Source organism: Macrosteles quadrilineatus, unplaced genomic scaffold (genome assembly GCF_028750875.1).
Source record: "Macrosteles quadrilineatus isolate MER2022 unplaced genomic scaffold, UCM_ALF_1.0 Scaffold_4__1_contigs__length_99947679, whole genome shotgun sequence".
NCBI lineage: Eukaryota > Metazoa > Arthropoda > Insecta > Hemiptera > Cicadellidae > Macrosteles > Macrosteles quadrilineatus.
In genome coordinates this window covers 54,532,097-54,550,947 of record NW_026542597.1, presented here as the reverse complement: position 1 = coordinate 54,550,947, position 18,851 = coordinate 54,532,097, and positions in this window count along the sequence as shown.

Genomic DNA, 18,851 nt, shown 5'->3' with positions numbered 1-18,851 from the left:
ACTAGAGACCGTTGTATATAACCACAACGGGCACTGTTGCTAGTTAAGATATAGGACTATTTCAAAATAACAATAATTTAATGTTAATTGAAGGTAGCATACATTATTCGTATTAAAATTGTATGGTGCCATTTAATGATCAATAAAATTAAAGCTAAACATTAACTGAGTACATCCTTTATATCAATTTCACTGCATCAATTATTGCTAAAGAAATAAGTGTAAACAAAGAAAAGTAAAAACAACAACATATAGTTTGTTTTGGTAAACAGCTGAGTCAAAAATAAAATAATATTCATTTGAACAAAAGAACTGGTCACATGTTGAAGGAATTTAAAACGTAAAACACGCTAGTAAAGCTAGTGACGTAATTAATTGTCTATGTTTATTATCCATTCCGTTATCAGTTCTAATATCCTTAATAATTAAACCACCCTCATTGAATCAATATACACCGTAATTCCTCGTATTCATTTATTTAAACTATAAAATATTCAGCGCCTCCAAACGTAACCACAACTAAACACACGCCACTTTTTAGATTTCATAAAAGGATGGTTAGTCTAATTGCAGTATCCTAGGTCGATGATGACGTTGCGCTCAATCTATGCCATTCGTATCTGTATATCTTTGGATAATACCCGTCTGAGTTGTGGTGGTAATTTAAAATTGTATTTTTGAGGATTCTTGATCTCCTTCTTTATGACATCATTATTTCCGGGCCAAATTCAAACAAAGTTTAATCATTCAAAAACATTGATTGTAAACAAACCAAGATGAATTAAAACGTGTAAAAAATTTTCCTACCCTTTCCTGAAAAAGTTGAGTAGTATAATAATTTGCATATCCTTTTTTAAGACTCGTGTACAGAGCCTCGACTTGTATACATCGGTAGTGTTACTTTTCTCGGTGGTCTACTAATCTTGCTTATTTCCTAAAAATTAATGACAAATCAGAGTAAATAAAATAACCTCATAGTTCTACAGAGCATTTTTATATTTAACCAGCTGTTAGTTAAAAGAAAACAAACCGAAGATTACAAAGATTTATTTAAAAAAATCCTTTGAACATCCTAGCATTTTACCTATGTATCTATATAAATAAAATTAGAGTTTTGTCTGTACATTGCTCAGAATTATATACTTTTAGGTTATTTTTACGTTTTATACATTAAAGAAGCAGAAACGAGTCTTATCTCAATTTCTGTCTGTCTGTCTGTCTGTCCCTTTGTCTGTAACACTCAAGATTGCATTTTACGCAATCTTCTCCGTGAAAACCAGAGTACATATCAAGATCCAAGTCATTTTAATGTATTCACTGGATTGGCGAGAGTGTCTTTAGTGATTCAAATATAGCCTCACTACTTTGTAAATAAAATTACGTACGTTCAAAAATGCAGTTTTGTGCGATTTTTGTCAAATTTTCGTCCAAATTTTATCACATAATCGTCTATGAAATAACGAACAGCTGTTCGGATCAAGATTATTTTTTCTAGCTGTCAATGAAATGTTTACAAATGTTGTTTACAAATACCGCAACTATTTCGAATCACGTTTTGAAAGCAAATCCCAACCAAGTGAGATTAAAAACGTTTTTCTTACATAACGGATTTAATTAATCGCAAGTGCAATAATATAGTCTAATAGTGTAACCGTAAATGAAATTAAATAACTAGACATCGTCCAAATCGGAACCAGAAATTCTTTGAGTATAAAATGTTTCTTGAGTTTTGACAACCAGAAAGAAGAAGACCTTGAATCAGTGTTGTATAGGGCTGTGACACTGAAATGGTCGTCGCCAATAGCTTACAAAAAAGGTTTCCACTCATTGACGGCGCTTCAATGGCGGTTGTGTAAAGTGTAAAGTAAAAAATCACAACTGCAGTGGGTGATTGTAACAGAGGTTTAACAGAGGAAGTGCTAAACTCGCTTTTCCAATGTGTCACTTTCTGTTTCTACTCACCGTGTGATGCAATCGCTGGACCATACAGCCAATAGGCCCATAGCTCATATCTTGGGTACGTAAGCCTACATATTTATTCATAACAACCTTTTTGACGACGATCCTTGATACCGGTACTTTTCCATAGAATACATGGTCTACCTACTTAAAAAATAAAATTACAAATAAATGACCAAAACCCCACATTGTGTGATTTTCGTCAAATTTCCTTCTAATGTTAATAGACATACTAATCATTGTTTAGAGAATGCATAATCTATTAAATAACAAAAAGTTGTTTGGGTAAGGTAGCTTTTTTTCAAACTGACACCGATAAGTTTACGCTATAACTTTTTACGAGAAATTCCAAATCTTAGCTTACCCGGTATGCTAAGAAAATGATAACCTATTTGAGTAAAACATTTGTTGGGCAAACCATCATGAATTGTTTACGCCTTTATATTGTTTATGTATCAATAGTTCGTGGCCTTTGTTGGATTGTTGTATTGTGTTGTTTTGTTGTATGTTGGTAACGCATTAATGTCCTTATTCCTCTGAGTTTCACGGAATGGACAAGAGCACCTTTGATACTGAAAATGTCAACCGGAATAAAGTGTTAAATGGTGAGGTTGAGGTAGTACTGCAAATACGTTTAAGTTAACCGATGTGGAAAGTAACTTTCAATTATAGGGCTACGCTTCATGGATCTATAAAACATTTTTTAGTTTAATCATTGGTCATATGGACCAACACGATCCGGGTGACATTTAATTGCGAAGCATTTATTTTGGCTCGAACTGTCAGATACTGTATTTGCGAAGGTTTATATATAATAGTTTTGCCAGCATATCTGCAAATATGCAAACTAATTGCTGTTCTTAATCTTAATATAAGAAGGTTTCAACTGACTACTATAAGATCCCCGTGCGTAGAACGGGCACACAGCTAGTATTTAAATAATCTGTCATCCTCTTATCGGAAGGATTGTACGTATTAATGGTTAGCATTACACATAGTATAAATAAGTCAACCCTTAGTATGTCTTTTAATTTTATCCAAATGCTGAATTTGTGTTACAAACACTGAATGTTTACAGCTTCTTTACAACTTGTTATGTTAAACAAATTATATTACACCGCACCAAAAGCTAGTTTAGAATCTTAGCGTCGGCTGCTCAAAAATTAAAACTTAATTTCTAAAAAACTGGGACCCTAAACTAAAATTATGGCTTCGACATTCACCAGTTCTCAAAATTATCTTTCTTTCAACATAAAAATAATGAAAATCCGTTGAGTGGTTGATTCAGAATCGTGAAATAAAAAAACACTGTTTCGTTTTAATATTATAGATAGATTCAACATATATACACTGAAAGAGGGTTTATTCATGGATTGTAAGCACCATTTATAGGGCCATAAGTTGTAATTCAAGACCTGTTTCGTCTTAATATTATAGATATGGATTTCGATTATGATATGACTGTTGCTAGTAAAACTAATCGCTATGTAGTTGGTGTATCTACAAAACTATTAGAGTATAATGTGATTAAAAATGATATTACTGAAATAAAATAAAATTATAGAATCGTCATTTATCAACTACTAATAAATCTTTTTAAAGAACCGTTGTGTGATATTTCAAATTCTTTTCATATATTTCAATTATTAACTGTATAAGATTTTTATAATTATTTTTTGTATAATAAATGGATCTACTAGAAGAGATTAATAATATTGGAGAATGTAAATTCAAAGAATATAAACCATTAAAAAGTTTAGAATTGAATACAAAATATAAAATTGAAAAATTTGAAAAAGTTATGAAGATAAATATGGACCAACAATTATTGTTGAATTGGAAAAATGTTCATTTGCCTCATAGATTTATTGGTATATTTGATGAAAAACAATTAAATAAAAAAGATTTAAACTTAATTATTGCTGAAATTAAAACATTCAAAGATAAAGAAACAGTTCTAGTTAAATTTGTATAAAAAACTACTAAATATATTTTATAATTTTACCTGTTTCTAAAAACATTTTGTTTTGTAGTCAACTTTATGGAAAATATAGACATATTCATGAAAATTTCATCAAAATTGTATACTTTTTCTAAAAAAATATGAAAATGTTAGAAACGAGGCAAAAAAACAGGTTTTGTAAAAAAAACAGTATATTTTACAAATTTTTTGTATTCGTACTTTTTTGGTCTAGGATTGTCACAATCTTATCTACTTATATATATATATATCGTTTCAGGGTAGCCGGAAGGGCTACAGAAAACAAACATCGTTATAGTATGTAATGCCTAAAGCCAAATTGCATAAGAAATATCATTTGAGGTTACGATTGTTGAAAAATAGAAGATTTCAACTACGTAATCTTTAGTTGTTAAGAAACACAAATATAAGCATTTTAGTGAATATCAGGAAGATGCTAATCAGAGGTGAGAATTTTTTAATTCAAGAGCGTTTGCATAACTTAGCATTTTTAAATTTAAATAGCCTATAAAATGTTTATCCCATAAAATTAGAACCACCATCAAGACCACTAACCCAAAAAAAAAACCAAATCTGATCTTGGTTGTTGGTTGGTATTGTTTCTTTTTGGGGGGGGGGGTAGTTATGACAAGATTGATTGCAGTTAAAAAACCTATAAATATTTTAGACCTATGCTTGGTTAAGTTTTAGCGGAGATCAAACAGGTGCTTTTTTCGCAATTCTGTTTACTTGATAACGTGATCTTTAATACATTTATTTCAGACAAATTTGGTAAATAACTTTTGTGTAGGTAATCCTACATTTTTAATCGATCCCTTAAATCAGCACTTTCGGACTATGGAAACAGGGAAAAACAGTCTTTTGGATTTTTTTATTTATATTCGTTACAGTCAGTTAATGAATTTAATTAACAGTGAAATAGAATGGTTTATTGTACAGATACAGATACTTGCTATTATTTAGTATTCTACAGTATAATCGCAATAACTGATATTTCCACCCAAACAAAAATTTTACTAACCTTGACTGTAGTTATCCAATAAGTATCCAAGTAGACACATGACACTATCAAAGTCTATCTTGAAAAGTGCAATATTAAACAAAACTAAACACTTATAAGCGTACACAATATCAGAACTGAGCACTGTTATGTCACCGCGTTGCCACTGATGACCTAAGGCAGGGACAGATGACTCTTATACCAGATGGGCGGGGCTAACTGGCAGGGAGGGGCGGACCAGCCGAGTGGGGGGCAGCAGTAACCAATAGCGTGATAGAAGAAAGTAGTAAGCGCGGCAGTTTGATGGAATATCCTTTTACATTAGTAAAACTAAAAGAAAAATTATTATCCCTAAATAGCTAATACCTTTATCTTTTTCTCAACGGATACATTATTTTTCACATAAAAATATATATGCCATAAAAATGTATTATACAGTACATAGTGCATGGCATGGGTAAATGTCTAATACATCATATGAGAAAACTAGAGTGTTAATGTAGTCATAATTAACTAGGTATTTAACTTGGCTAAGTAAGTGGATAGCTTTACATTTATTTATTTATGTGCTCTTAACTTGCCGATAGATATTCCACCACACAAGGATCGTGCCCAAAACTGGCCTATTGTGGCTGGACACAAACACAGATTAAAGAGGCTCCTTTATTCTTTTTTTTTTATTTGGCCAGATTTACATTAATGCATTGGCTAAGTCAATATACATATAAAAAAATACAGATTGTCTTATAAACTAAAAATAACTACTAAAATAAACCATATTTACATGTAATCAATTCATGAACCAAGCATATTATATGCCCATGACTACCTATAGCCTACCATGACTAGCAATAAAATCACGGACACGGTAGTAACAATTGGACACTAGTAACTTTCGAAGTGATTTTTAAAAATAACAGGGTTTGACTCAATTTTTAGATGGGTTGGCAATGCATTGAGAAGCAGTATACCGTTATAATAAAGATGTTTTTTTGAAAAAAGGTGGTTGAATTTTTTGGTATCTGAAGATTAAGACTGTTTCGCAAAGAATATGGACATGATCTGGAACTTGAAAAAATGGAAATATTCTTTTTCAGAAAAGAGAGTGTTTCAAGGATGTATATGCATGGAAAAGTTAAAATATTTGAAGACTGAAAAAAGTCTTTGCATGAAGTTCGTGAGCTGATTTTAAAGATGGTTCGAATTGCTCTCTTTTTGAAGTCGAAATAGAAATCTGGTCCTTCCATTCTCACATCCCCATGCCGGCAATGCGTATACTAAATGAGGGAAAATGACCCTATAATAGGCGGTCATAAGGACGTTCTGATCAGAAACATTTGACAATTGTTTTAAAAGAAAGATACCGGAACCAACTCTCGTACACACACTGTCGATATGGTCATAAAAACGAAGGTGTTTGTCTAATATTAAACCAAGGAACTTGACGCCTTCTGTTGACTCAATTTCCACGTTGTCTAAAAAGGATAGTTGTGTGTGGATTGCCTTGGATTGAAAAACGGAGCAATTCAGTTTTGTTGGGGTTGAGATTTAATAAATTGGAGTCAAACCACTGCTTTACGTTATTTGCTTCAATAAAAGATTTTAATTCTAATTCCTCGGAAGTTGAGCCAGACAGAGCTAAAGACGTGTCATCCGCAAAAAGACAGATCCCTCCAGCCTCAACACTTGGGCAGTTCATTGATATAAATCAGAAACAGCACAGGTCCGAGGACAGATCCCTGGGGAACCCCACAAGTGACGGTGTCCCGAGAGGAGATAAAGGGTTGAGCACACCCAGAACTGTCAACACCTCTGACCCTCTTTCTAAGGTATGAGGAGAACCACTCCTGTGCCAGCCCCCTAACACCAATAGATTCTAGTTTATTGATGAGCATGTCGTGATTTACAGTATCAAATGCCTTGCTCAGGTCAAAGAAAATCCCTAAAGGATTTTCTCCTGAGTCAAGAGCCCGTACTACTTTTGTTATAAGTGTAAACATTGTGTTGGTGGTTGATTTCCCTTTTACGAATCCAAATTGGTTCTTAAACCTAATATTATTTCTTTCTAAAAATTGTATTAATCTTGTTATTACTACTTTTTCAAATATTTTCGAAATGGTTGAAACTAGTGTGATAGGTCTGTGGTTATCGCAAGTGGTTCGTATGCCTGTTTTATACAGTAGTTTAACAACGGAGGTCTTTAATAGGTCAGGGAAGATTCCTGCTTCAAAAGAACTGTTGACCACGTTGGCTAGGGGCTTTGCTATTATATGTCCAATTTCTTTAATTATATTGGGAGGAATTTCGTCTGCCCCGGAAGACTTCTTATTTTTCATCTCATGAATTATTCTTTGGTTATATAGAGTAAATAGTTACATTGAGGCTCGTTATAGCGAGATTCCACTGTATTACTCCTTACTAACTACTAACCTTACTCCCTGGTGCCCAGAGACCAAAGACGCAATCTGGTTAAATTCATATATTCGTGTTCGTTAGCACGACAAGTCTAGTAAAAATGAACCCAGTCTAATGAAATTTATCCTATACATTTATCCGAACGAGTTCGTGAACAATCATGATCTGACTATGGGAACGGGGGTTTATAGGTTTATGTTAAAAACAAAAACTTGTTTCAGACTATTTTTACAGCTTAAAAAACAAATATATAAGTATATTAAAGTGTTGTAAACCTAATGGTTAAGGGAAAAATTTTAAAACCCGTCTTTTTTAAGCTTAGAGGCTCTGTAGGAGTTAAGGACTTTAGGACTCTGTGAGTTTTATCGAATTTCCCATATAAGGAATACACCATAGGTCACATGGTAAGACCTGGTCCAGCAACCGATTATTTTTTTGTTTTGATATCCAAGAAGCTCAAAGTTAGCTAAAATACATCCATAAACAAGCAAGCTATGAAAGTTTACTTTAAAATTTGTATTTGTTTAATTTCCTTTATGAACGCGGGACAAAACACTTTAACATACTAAAATATGTTTTAAGCTCTTCAAAATTGCTTACAGGGTAATTGGTAAATTTAATGTTTTCAGGTACAAAAATGAAAGAAATCAATTTTTACCCCATTAAAGCCCGTTCCAATGGTCCGGTCCTGCTGGATTGCCAGATGTTTGTTTACACATTTGAACCTATAATTTCATCAAAATCGGATGATTTTGCTCCAGGTAGGCCTATCGTGCTAATGGCGAGTGGTGTTTTGGCTTCTGGTTACATCAAAACAATAAAGTAAACCAGTTACGGGTCCAAGTCTTACGATGAGATCTATGCTAATAGCTCATTCCCTATGGGAAAATCGCTAAAAAATATGCGTTAACTTTTTGGTTGTTAAGGAGTAATATCTTGAATTTAAAAACAACTACAAAGATACAGGAAAGTAGTAAAATATAATCACATGAATACTATATAAGTAACGTTTTATATTGGATTGTAAAAACTTCGTAAATTAGAGAAGGAAAATAATAAATTGACTTTTTTTTATTTCAGGGGACGCTCATGCTCGGCGTGTTTTGTTAATTCAACACCATCTATTGCATCTACCAAGCTTGGATCATGTTCCCAACCACGGAAAGGATCAGTGGACCCGTCATATATCTCTTGGTTAAATAAAAGAGTCATTGAGTTATCACCGGATTTTTTTGACTGAACTCAACTGATAAATTAAACACTTGTTGAGTGGACTCCTAAACAAATTTAACTGGTTTGATACCATTCGTCGCTGCTTTTTATCATTAGCTGCTCCTTAAGAGAAATCCCTTATATAGGTTTAACGAGTACTTAGGTTTCCTTCCACTGGAGAGGAAAATGTGGTATTTGAGAAAATCTTAGTATAGGATTAAATAAAAAAATCACCATTTTCTTTCAAAGTATGTCCATGATGAAACTATATCTGTCATTTTCCTCTCTATGATAATAACATGGGAATTTAAACGAACATTTTTTTACTTCCTACGTAAACTTTAACTCGTATTATTATAAGTCTTCAATGAATTACATACGGACCTAAAACAAATAATTGTTGTATATTTTCTTGAACAAGTTTTATGCAAGCGAGGTAAACATAGAGCGAAATTTGGGAGAAATAAATAGATAATGTGACCGTTGGGAAAAACAATCGAAATTTGAAAGGTAAGATTTGTAAACCCAACGTAACATTTAAAACCAACAACTACAATGTATTTTTCATTATTTTAAATCTAGAAAATAATATGTTCAAGTTTCAACTTTTATTGTAGTTTAAAAATAACATTGTATCGAGACTATTTAGTTTTTTTTTTTTATTTAATCAGTTAGGCTATACTGTAGTTTTAAAAGTTCCTTAAATGCATTCTATAAAAATCTTTTTTACCGTCTGGAAATCACTTGTTACAAAAATAATACACGCTTTAGTCAAGTACGTATACATTTTGACAACAATTCAAGTGACTTAATGTTTTACAACAATAATTTACCTCAACTTCAAAAAATTTTCCTGGAATGCAAAAGCACGACGCTGCCTTATCCTAAGTATGTAGGTAGCTCAGTGGGGAATGTAAACATTGACCTTTTTGTAATACTTTACAGGTTCGTAATCTCGCGCGTGACAAACTATGTAACTGTTTCTACGTTTTAAATCATACGAATTAACTTCAAAAAATTTTCCTGGAATGCAAAAGCACGACGCTGCCTTATCCTAAGTATGTAGGTAGCTCAGTGGGGAATGTAAACATTGACCTTTTTGTAATACTTTACAGGTTCGTAATCTCGCGCGTGACAAACTATGTAACTGTTTCTACGTTCTACCCTTCGATTATAAGTAATCACATTTATTATGTATCGATTGAACTAATCTAATTGAATTAATCTGGCCAAATAAATTACTTATGACTTATGAACAAATCGCCTGTAGCTTATTGTTATTTTTGGTCAATGGTTCGACACATTGATATGATAACGTATACTAGCATAATAGACGAAATTATTGAATCACTTACTAAACAGCTGCTTGTTTCCACTAGCAATACAAAAACGAACTGTTTAACACTCACTTTATTAAATTCATAAGGAACAAATCACCTTTAACACGGTACGTAGGTTAATTATACTCGTATTTGACTTTAGCTTAATTTTGTAAAATAATGGCCAGTAAAAAAAATGTATATAAAAGGAAGTAAATATGAGCTATGTAAATGTAATGATCGTGTATTTGTATATTTTAAATTGATATAATAAACCATTTTAAAAGGATATTGCATAATAAATGGGCAAATTGTAATTGACCAGACTTTGTATTTGATTGTGTCAATAGATTGCGTCATTCATTGGTGATTGGCCTGATTTGAACCAGGGACCTTGTTTTGCTTTAAAATCATACAAACTTGTAAAAGGAGCCTATCCGTAAAATTTAGAAAATATATTTCCTTACATAAACACAAATTGTATAGATCGCTTTATCTTTTATTTACCTAATTTATCAATTTATTTTAAGGACAGGATTCAAGTCAAAAACTTGGAGTCATCAGCTAATTATTTGTGCGTCGTTAGTGATCTTGACTTTCTAGCGTCTCAGTTACTCAATGGTCAGGCGGAAGATCAAAGAAGGCTAAACTTAGACACGGTAACTATAATTATCCTAATTTTCAGTTTCTTTGCTGTTGTTTACAGAAACGTCATACCTCCCCTCATTTTATGATGCAAATATAAAAATATATTTAGTTTTTGAAAAATTCAACGTATTTTAGCAATAATGTTTTTTGCAAAAACATTTGACAGCTTTATTTAAGTTTTGATTTGCCGTCGACACTGGTTCTTACGTAAGGTGAAGCAGAACAAAATGGAATTATAAAGCAAACAACGGTTTTAAGCAGGTTAATTGGGATGAAACATTTAAGTGTTTTTATCATCATGTTTGTAAACTCCTGAGAACGCCTGTTGAATACGAAAGTAAGATCAGAATCAGAATCAGAATCAGAATTTTTTATTGCCATAATAATACATAAATGTACAGGGCAAAAGTCACTAAAACTAAACAAATAAAATCAGACCCATTAAAATAAGATACAAACTTCAAAAGGTACAAACTATTTACAATTTAAAAACGAAGAAACACTGTAAAATTCCTTATCAACTAGATATTCCCTCAGACCACGCTTAAATTTTTTTAAATCATGTTCGCCCTTGATTGAGTTAGGAAGAGAATTAAAAAGACGGATACACATGAAGAATGATTGGTTTTTATGGAAAGTGGTATGAGATAGTGGAATATGTAGGTTAAAGTTCCTCCTGAGATTGTAGCTATGGTGAGATGACCCTCTAATATGAAACATTGTCGAATTTTTTCTTAAGAAGGTCAAAGATTCAAAAATGAAAATTGATGGGAAGGTCAGCATATTATTTGTACGAAAGACAGATCTACAAGACTCTCTATATTTTAGGTTGAAGATTAATCTGATGGCTCTTTTTTGCAGTTTGAATATTTTCTTAGTCTGAAGTTTGTCGTTACCCCAAACGGGCACACAATATGTAAGAAAGGGATAAACAAGACCGTAATAAGCTGTCAGAAGGATGCGTCTTTCTTGATAACAGGAGAGCCTACGAAGAAGGAAAGCACTAGTACTAAGTCTATTGTGAATTTTGTCGATGTGACTGGAAAATTTCAGATTGCTGTCAATGACTACTCCTAAATATGTTACACTAGAAGAAGAAACAATGTTGATGTTGTCGACAGGTAAATTTAAAGATTCAGATGGGTTAGACGAATTCTGCCGTATACGAAATTCTAAAAGTGATGTTTTCTGAGGATTAACATGTAGAGAGTTCTCGTATAGCCAATGGAAAACAAAACTACTCTCAATAAATGTTTGGATTTCTAGCTGTGCATGATTTTGACTGGAGACAACGAGGGAAGTATCATCAGCAAACAGATGTAACTTTGAATTTGACACAACAGGAGGCAGATCATTGATGAACATTAAGAAAAGGACGGGCCCAAGAACGGACCCCTGAGGCACACCTGTAGATTCCGTTCTCAAGCATGTAGTTGGGCTCAGGTGGAAGAATGTAAACATTGACCTTAGTGGAATATCTACAACTAGGCTAGACTGATTCTATATTGGTTTGTTTAAGTATGTTACTTTGATTTTTTGTATATTTTCCAGTATTTCCCAGAATCTTTAAATTTTTAAAAGCCCTCAATGGTTTAACATTTTAGTTTTAAAGCGCAAAGTGTTCTAACCAAATGTTGGACAATAATGATAATTGCATGCGACTTAAGTAATTACTACAGTATATGTCAGGCCTTGATTCAAATCAAATGGAAAGTAAAATCTTTACAGTGAGCGTGTAAGAGAATTCAACGAGCTTAGAGAGTGTTTGTTTGAATCGTGTCTAATTTGTGCTTCTTTATTAATTGAACATCATTAAAAATGACCTTCACTTTCTCTAATCTCAGTTACGCAAAGATCTTGGCTGGAAGATCAAAGAAGACGACATTTATGTGTATTTATCTTACTTCTATCTTTTGTTCATTTGGTTTTGAGAAACTTAATTTTCCTGTTTCCATTGTAAAATTTAAATGATATTTAACTAAAAATTTGAACATGCAAATAATCCAAACAAACGTTAAAAAAGTTAACGGCCTCTTATAAACGGGAAAGATAAATTTTCTCTACAACATTCGTAGTGTGAAGTGTGAAACATGCTAAAAGAAGACCAAGATGGGAAACATGCAGAAACTAAGTAAACAGAACAAAAAATGGTACTTACGTATTATACGGAGGCCACCCTTACACAACGCGCTGCGGCGGTTATGTTTGGTCATCATGAAGCTTTTATGACTTGTCTGGTTCGATTCATAACGAAAGTAGGAAAGTCCTACAAACATATTTATAATAGACCAACCTAACCTAACCACCGCAGCGCGCTGTAAAATAAGTGGCCTCCGTATAATACGTAAGTACCCAAAAAATTAGTCAAGTTAGTTGACGTATTTTAGCGTCATTTTTGTAAACTCCTGGGGAATTTGGTAGAATACGAAGGAATTTGTTCTCAAGCACGTAGGCTCGCCCAGTCAGGGGGAGAATGTAAACATTGACCTTCGAGGAATGTCTCCAGCTGTACTAGAATACTCAGAATTGTGAAATTTTCTGATCTTGGAGAGTTTGACAATGTTGTGGTTACACATTTTATTATTTTTTAAATGGTTAAGAAATATATACTAAAATTCGAGTAAGTCGCATGTAAGTGCGTATTATTGAAATGGTTAGGCTAAATATTCGTTAAGATATTTAAGATTATTCATGATTAGCCATCCGAAATTGCCATCCTAAGTTTCCAATATACCGAATATCTAAATAAAGTAAAAATATTTTTTACTTTCCGTTAACATGCAATTAGTAAAAGGCACATATTCAATTTACTGAGCCTTATTTCATAAAAGGTGCTGCGATGGTTAGGTTATGTCGTTATAAAAAGATAACTGATGCTATTACTATTTCAATTATACGTAAGGCTTTGTTGCTACATAAGCTAGCCTGAAAAACCACATCGTTGAGTCGAAAAGAGCAATTTGGTCTGCGGTAACGATAAAATTACATTTTAGTGAGGTAGTTGGGGTTTAGTTTTAGCCAGGTTTGCAGGAAAAATAGACACCTTTTAATAATACGTGTGTAATTTAATCCAAACATTAGTGAAAGATGAGTTTAGAATAAAGTGATATTTATTCTTTAACTTTGTTACCGAAGACCGACTGTTTCATTAGCCAGGACTATTTAGTAAAAGCTCCATGATTAAGTAGGTCTACAGCTTGGACCAGTTTTTAAACAATCAAAAACCTACTAAAATCCCTCAGAATTGCACCGGTGACCTGTTGTTTACCAGGTGAGCACAATAAAACACCCAGCTACCAAAAATGTATTTTAACAGCTTAACTAACTCGTTTAGAATTTTAGATTATTATTTCTCATCTAGACTATCCTTGCACATTGACCAACATAGCCAAGCTGGAATGAACTTGAAGTTGTGTAGTTTCAAACTTTTTGAATGTTAGAAATGTATAATTCAAGATTTTAACATAGGTTACAAATAATGGAAAGGTAAATTATACTGAAGGACAAATGTTAGTATAAATTCATCAGCTAATTGGTGCTTCGTTAAAGAATTGTATTATATATCTACCATCCCGCCTTTTTATTTTCAAGTCTTAGCTTAAAGGTCAAAGCAACAAAATTTGTTAACCACTGTATAATAATATACTTTTATCTACTATAGCTTTGGTTTAATTGCAGTGAACACCTCTGTAATATATGTGTCAATCAGTTTGAAACGATTCAATTTTACAAAGATTAAACCTATTAATCTTGAGTGGGTGTAGAATTTTATTTGAAATAAATGTCAAAAAACTACTATGGATTTTTCAAAATATGTTTTTTTACAAAATAATAAAACACAACATTCATTTAACACAACTAATACCAAAGAGGGTTTAGTAATTCAAAAGAAATGAATTTGAAAATTAAATACTTATATATTCCCTGCCTTGCAGATTAAGCGAATCTCCATTTGCCTGATTATATTTTAACTCAAATATCTCCTTTTAATGCCAGTCTTATTTCCCATATAAATATATTTAGTTTAAGAGTAAATAAGTTTGCTGAGGGGGGTAAATAATTTTCCTGATAACTTATGATTAATCAGTATATTGGTACTTTTTGAAATTATGCGTAGTTTTATAATATTGTCTCTTCCGAAGTAAACCAATAGGTTACTTTTTGTTATGATTAGGACAAATAACTTCTTATGGGACACTCCCCTTTATTTATTAAGAAGTTTTTTTATGGATCCAGATTTTGAAAACATGACCCCCATATTCCAATATTATGGCCAATATAATATTTATTGTGGAATACCATGTATTTTATGATTGTTTGTCTTTAAAACTACTAGTCCAATAGTTAAAGCGTGTTATGCCAAGAAAGATTGTTTGCAGTGTACATTCTGCATCTCCTAAACGAGTAAGGTTGGATAAGAAATATAAAGAATAAATACGTCTTAAAATAATTAATCAGTATAGTAATTAATTCATTAATGTAGATACAATTATTGTATCTACATTCTACAAAGAACATTAAAATGCATTTTTTTAAATTGTGGCTACATTTTAAAGTTGGAAAACTCTGTATGCTATGGTCTTTTAAAAATGTAATTGCGATTTCAATAAGTATTTATAACTTACATTTTACTTTTAAACTTATTTAGGAGCTAAAGTATGCAGAATGTCCAATGCAAGTTTTCTAGGCGTAACACGCTGTATCTCCTGCAGCTTTAGAGAAACAACCTCAAGAAAGATAACATTTTAATTGGTACATTTCATAACAGAAACAGAGCCATTACATATTTGTGACCATATTTTTGAAGTGGGCGATGTACCGAGCACGATAAATATCGAGAATATGTACCCACTTTCAGTCGTGTTTTAAACCGTTACTTTTCGCTACACCACGAAGATAATTATTTCTTAATTAAAACATACATTAGATATTTATATAGCAGTTTTGTAAATATTTACATTGATTGCACTTTTTTGGTTGTTGCAAATGGAAATGGTTGTCAAAACAATATAAAATCTTTGTTTGTTTACGTCGACAAAATCTAAAATAAGATAGTAAACACCCTTTCGCATAGAAAACATTTTTTTGGTGAGGTAAACGATGTAATGATGCATTTTTGCAGGTGATAAACATAACGAAAAAGGTAATTTCAAAGTAGTGTAGCGAAAAATTGCACTTACATTAAAAAACAATCATAATACACAATAAAGTGTTCCGTAATAGTAGTTTACGCAACGATTGCGTTAAGTTAGTCTTTACGACACGAGTAGAAAATTTAAGGCACGAGCATTGTCGAGTAAAAAGTTCTACGAGTGTCGTAAAGACTATTAACGTGAGTTGCGTACACTACTTTACCTACGACCGTTTGTTAATTACTAACAAACTGGTTTTTATTTACAATCACTACTCATAACTTCTTAGAGAGGTTATGTTTTCGTTTATTTTCATTTCCACTGAAAGTGATGCAACGATTATATAATCAGCTGATTTCATGTAATTACGTGTTTATAAAAATTCTTTAAATAATATGTGACTTTTTTCAGTGAATAGGTTCTGCTAGCAGTATTCTTACCATAATACTGTATCAGGTACAATTAGGCAAATATTGCATATTTTTTTGAACAACTGGATTATATAGTAATAATCAGTTATTTTACAGTTAGATCCACCAACTTAGGTTAAGAATACGCTAGTATAACGGGAACAAGTCGGATTAACAACTGAAATTGTCAACTGATCAGCTGATTAGTTCACGTTCGAAGCATTACAATTTTACTTCTCTCAATCCTTGAACCTCATTGGCCCGTTACCCGTGTTGTTATGAGAAAAACTATGCTGTTATGAAATGAAACTATGCTGTTATGAAAGTAAACAGCTGTTAAGTGAAACTTTTCAATTCTAAGAACTGAACTGAAATAGCTACTTAAAAAAAACAGTCGTAAGTAAAGAATTTTAAAGTTTTAGGTCATATTGGAAAATGGCAGTCAGACTTTTTCAAATTACAAACCGCCCCTAAAGTATAAAAAAATAAAGGGGAGTGTCCCATAAGAAATTTACTTTTTCACTTTCTCATAATAAAAAGTAAGCTATTGGTTCACTGTAGGTGAGACGTAGTTATGTTTTTTCGACATGAAATGTATGTATAGACTTAGAATTGTGTTAAATTTGTGTGTTAGAATTGTGCCCACACCTGTTATTCACATAAGGTGGAAAGTAAACGCTTCGGCTACAGCCGACTCTGCCAACATACAGTCCCAGATGTACTTGTCTCTTTGTTGTTAATGTAAAGACTATCAGGCATTCGTTAAGAAAAATTACTTATTAACAATGACTGTATAGCTTAAAATAATACAACTTGTCTATACATATGGAACGTCTATAACGTAAAATGGGGCATAAATAACACATATTACATCCAGATCTCGTTAAACTAGCTTGATTATAGTTAACTAGCTACGGTTACAACAAGCCATTACTACTTGTTACGGTAAGGGCCTAGTAAGTAACAGTTACTCTAGTTTCTGTAACTACAAGTTGTGGTAATGAGTTGTTACTTTCACCGTAATATGTCAAGTCTTTTAAGTTTTGTTTTTCTTTTTACACAACTAATACTTTGCTGTGATTGGTTACCAAAGCTTGGACGCTTTCTTTGCTATTTTGATACTATAGAATATCGAATAGGTAAATGTATTACTGAATTGCTATAATATTACAAAATACAGCTTTTACTCAAATTACAAAGAATAGGTTTTACTCGCACATCTAAAAAATTATTAGATTTATTTTCTTCTGCTGCATTAATTTTATCTTAAAGAAAATAACATTAACGTAGCATTAAATTATATTAACATCATGTACTTGATTTACTGAACCCTCAAGCTCCTCGCACTCCCATTTCTATGAGTCCATCATTCCCTCAAGCCCCTGCATCTGGTGGTCCCATACCTTCAACGTATGTTCCTGTCAGTCACTTCAAGCCCGATCGTACTGTGAGAAATTCACATTACACTCGCACTATCACTTCAAAACATTTTTTAGGAGAGGCTCGGAAGCCTGTGGGGGTCCCCTGGGCACATTTTCTCAAAAGAATAGAGGAATCAAAACCAACAGGATCTTAAAAATAGCTCACCAGAATGTTAGGAGCTTACTTAACAAACTGGATTTCTAGACATATTTATTGATGACGAAACCCCAGATGTCTTATGCATATCTGAGCATTTTTTTAAACGACATGAAATTGAGAACCTAGTTATACAAAATTTTGACTATGTCTCATCTTTCTGCAGAACAGAAACGAATGGTGGAGGTGTTGCGATTTGGTGCAGCCCACACCTGAAATACCAATCCCTTGACACTGTCAAATTGAGTGTGGAAGGAGAATGTGAATTATCGGCAATGTCAGTCGAAATCAGTTGCGATGAAAAGTTGCTAGTCGTAGCCGGGTATAGACCACCGTCAGGATCATATGAAATCTTCTTGGACAATATTGAAGACTGCTTAGATAAATATGCGTCTTCACACTCTAAAATAGTATTAATAGGAGATTTCAACATTGACCTGTCCACTGACAGTTTTATTGCTAGTAAGTTTAGACCTTATCTTCATATGATTTGCACAATGTCATAAAATCATACACAAGAGAAGCGTTAGGTTCACGTACCCTCATAGGCCATATATTCACGAATGACAGTACTACCCCCGAAAGTGATGTTGTCAAATCATTTTTATTTGACCATTACGCTCAAACTATAAAGCTTGAAATATCTCCATCCAATAAGGACGCAGGGGCGAAGTTTCGGTACTGTAGAACATTTAGTGTATCTAACATGGAATCTTTTAAATATTTACTTGGTCGAGAGAGCTGGGTCGATTTATACAAAGCAGAAAACACGCAGGAAAAGTACAATATATTTAACAGCACACTTGGCCATTACTTTGAAATTTCATTTCCGAAAATAAATAAAATAATTAAGAATAAACCCAAGAAACGAATCGAACTTTCTCCAGAACTGCTTCATCTGAAAGAACAGTGTTTCCAGTATTACGAAAAGACAAAAGACTTACATTCTGATCATTTCCTAAGACAGTACTATTTGAGACTGAAACTCCGATACAGAAACTTGATAAGAGATATTAAAGCACAATCAGTACTAAATACAATTGAAAAGTCGAGCAATAAAACAGTAGGAACTTGGAAGGTAATAAATGATATTAGACCAAAACGAAGGCCTTTCTCTCAAAAACAACAACGGTAATGTGGTGGTCAAACCCGAGGAGGTATGTGAGGCCTTCAATAAGCATTTTGTTGAAGTGGGAA